Here is a 4,078-nt window from a genome sequence, read left to right as displayed (position 1 = left end):
TATGTGGTAGTGCCCAACATTATGCGAGAGAGTGCCCGAGGAACCAGAATCAGGTCAGACCTCCTATCCAGGGCAGTTACAATCTCACCCAACAGGATGCAGAAGCCAATCTCACCCAACCATGGTATAGGGTATGTACACTATCTATAACCATATTGCTCATATTTTAATTGATACTAGTGCATCGTATTCATTTGTTTCACCTATTTTTGCATCAAAATTTAATTTATTACCTGATAAACTTGATTATGTGTTGTTTGTGTCTACTGTTGGGAGTATGACACTATTGAGAGAAGTTGTATACAGAGCCTGTGTCATAGATATACCATATAAAAAATTGAGTGTGGACCTAATAGAATTAGACACGGGAGACTTTGATGTAATTATAAGAATGAATTGGCTAGCGGCGTATCACGCCACTGTAGATTATTTTAGCAAGAAAGTTGTATTTAATCCTCCAAATGAAGAGCCATTTACAAATTAATAAAAAAAATCATTTAGCATTTATTCCCTCATGGTAAATTTTCTTATTATCGAGTACTTTAACCCTGCTGTTTTCTCTAACTAGGCAAACCCAAGAAAGACATTTGCATTCAAGAGATTTCGGTAATCCGAAACTTTTCAGATGTGTCTCTAGATGAACTATCCGGACTGCCAGTGGACAGAGAAGTCGAATTCACCATAGACCTTCAACTAGACACCCAGCTCATTTTGGTTGCTTCTTACCACATGAGTCATGTTGAGATGGGGGAACTGAGGAAATAGATCACTAAATTACAAGACAGTGAGTTTATCTGACATAATGTGTCCTATTGGGGTGCCGGAGTCACCTTTGCCAGAAAGAAAGATGGGATGTTGAGGTTATGTATTGATTATAGAGGTCTGATCAGAGTCATAATCAAGAACAAGTATCCCCTCCCCAAGATTGATGATCTCTTCGATCAGTTGTAGGGTGCACAGGTCTTCTCTAAAATAGACCTGCGTTCAGATTACCATCAAGTGAAAATTAGGACATAAGACATCCCTAAGACAGCCTTTCGAACCAAGTACGGATACTATGAGTTCCTGGTCATGCCATTTGGACTAACCAACGCTCCAGCCATCTTCATGGACTTGATGAACAGGGTCTTTAGAAAATTTCTGGATTAGTTTATTATTGTGTTCATTGATGATATCTTAGTTTATTTAAAAAGCAGAGAGGAACATGCTCACCATCTAGCTCAAGTTTTATAGGTTCTCAAAGAAAATAAGCTTTATGCAAAGTTGAGTAAGTGCGGGTTCTGGCTTGAACATACTACCTTCCTGGGACACATCATATCAAAGGATGGAGTGTCAGTGAACCCCGAAAAGGTTGAAGCAGTGCTCGGTTGGGAAAAATTAACATAAGTTAAGGAGATTCCTAGTTTTCTGGAGATGATAAGTTATTACCGTATGTTTGTGGAAGAGTTTTCTAGTTTAGCTGCTCCTCTAACTCGACTCACAAAAAAGAATGTCAAATTTGAGTGGAACGAGAACTGTGAAAAAAGTTTTTCAGAACTAAAGAAGCGGCTGACTACTGCATTTGTGTTGGCCTTGCCGAGTGGATCGGGTGGATATACAATTTACAGTGATGGCTCCTACCTAGATCTGGGTTGTGTTTTGATGCAGCATGGAAAAGTCATATCCTATGGGTCTAGATAGTTGAAGAGTCATGAGAAAAACTATCCCACCCATGACTTAGAGCTTGTCGCAATCATACACACCTTGAAGACATGGGGCCATTATTTGTATGGAAAAATCTTTCAGATCTATACCGATCACAAGATTTTGAAACACATATTCACTCAAAAGAATCTCAATATGCGTCAGAGAAGGTGGATAGAACTTCTCAAGGACTATGATTGCAATATCTTGTATCACCCGGGTAAGGGCAAAATGGTAGCCGACACACTCAATAGAAAAAATGTAGGTACATTAGCCCATTTAGTAGTTTCAGAAAGCAGGCAAATAGGGGCTGCACAATAGTTACGACTTCAAGACCTGAGGATAGTCATATTTTTGGGCCACCTGGCCGTTCAGCCTGAGTTAATCCAGAAAATAAGGAAAGTTCAGTCCGCTGATTCCACCCTAATAGCCCTAAAGAAATATGCAAGAACATGGAATTTACTCAAAATTTCGAGTCTCCGTCGATGGGTTGCTAAGATTCCAAGATAGAGTATGTGTTCAAGGTGACAGTGAGTTAAAGAGAGATATTATGATAGAGATCCACAGCTCAAAGTTTGCTATGCATCCCGGAAGCACTAAAATGTAACGAAGTATGCGACCCTGATTTTAGTAGAACGGGATAAAAAGAGATATAGCTGACTTTATTTTTAAGTGTTTGGTATGTCAGCAGGTCAAGGCAGAACATCAACACCTAGGTAGACTACTTCAGCCATTACCAATCCTGGAGTGGAAGTGGAAACATATCACCATGGACTTCGTGACAAGATTAACTAAAGCACACTCAGGATATGATGTCATCTTGATAATTGTCGACCGGCTCACCAAGTATTCCACTCCTTGGCCATCAAGATGACCGATCCTTTGACAAATTAGCAAGAATGTATATTCGAAAAATAGTTAGATTACATAGAATGTTAGTGACAGTAGTTTCCAACAACGACCCCAGGTTTACTTCTTGATTTTTGTATAGCTTTCAACAAGCCATGGGAATGCAGTACTAAGGGATAGCTTCGTTCCCATGGCTTGTTGAAAGCTATACAAAAATTGAGAAGTAAGAAGCTATCCCTTAGTACTGCATTCCACCCTCAGACCGATAGATAGTCAGAAAGGACAATCCATACAATTGAGGATATGCTCTGAACTTGTATCCTTGACTTCGGAGGCCATTGGAATGACCATCTACCCCTGATAGAGTTCACCTACAACAACAGCTACCAAACGAGTATTGGCATAGCTCCGTATGAGGCATTATATGGGCGCCCATGTAGATTGCCAATTTGTTGGGAAGAAGTGAGTGATAGAAAACTGTTCGGCCCAGATCTGGTAGATGAGACTACATTCAAAATAGTTAAGATTAGGAAGAACATCCAGATGACTCAGAGCAGACAGAAGAGTTATGTAGATACCTAGAGGAAGGATTTTGAATTTGAAAAAGGCGATCGGGTGTTCCTTAAGGTCATTCTTTTCAAGAAAATTAGTAAGTTCGACAAGAGGGAAAAACTGAACCCTCGATTTATTGGACCATTTGAAATCTTAAACAGAATTGGTAACGCTGCCTACAAACTAACACTGTCTCTAGAACTTTTCAAGGTCCATAATGTGTTTCATGTGTCCATGCTACGCAAGTACAATATGGATCCCTTTCATGTCTTAGCCCACGAGCCTCTTTCACTCTAGGAGGATCTGTCCTATAAGTAAGTACCGGTCGACATTGTAGATGGAAAAAACAAATTACTTCACAATCGAGAAATTTCCTTTGTAAAGGTCATATGGCAGAACCACACACCGAAGGAGGCTACATGGGAGCTAGAATCAGACTTTAGAGTCCGATATCCCCAACTGTTTGATTGAGAGTGAGAGAAAAATTTGAGGGACCAAATTTCTTTTAGGAGGAGAGAGTTGTAACACCCCAAAATAAAATTATGTGTAATTTAAAATTAATAAATATAAATTTTTAATTTATCTTTCATTTAATTTAGGGTAAAAATGAAGTAAAAATTGAAGGAGGATGAAATTAAAAATAATTTTAGGAAAAATGGGTAAAAATTTGGGTTCTGGGGTATTTTTGAAAGAAAAATAAAAAATCGGGGGTCAAATTATAATTTAAAAAAGTTTTATCACGCAGGATGCCTAGTCAGCAGCTTCGATCAATCAGGATGCGTCGTATGGCAGCGGACGTTGTTGCGGTGCCACGCGGGCGATCCACGTGCCTGTGATCGAACGACTCAGATCCGTTCCCGCACACATGGACAGCCTAGATGCGTTCCCTCCCCAAACGCGATTGGACAGCCCAGATTAGATCGTGATGGACGGTCCAAATTGGATCGCAATGAACGGTCCATATTAACTCCCTATTTAATCATGATCGGACGGT

The sequence above is a fragment of the Carica papaya genome, chromosome 8 (genome assembly GCF_054855325.1).
Source record: "Carica papaya isolate Zhongbai chromosome 8, ASM5485532v1, whole genome shotgun sequence".
Taxonomy (NCBI): Eukaryota; Viridiplantae; Streptophyta; class Magnoliopsida; order Brassicales; family Caricaceae; genus Carica; species Carica papaya.
The sequence above is the reverse complement of the archived record's forward strand: the minus strand, read 5'-3'. Positions refer to the sequence as shown.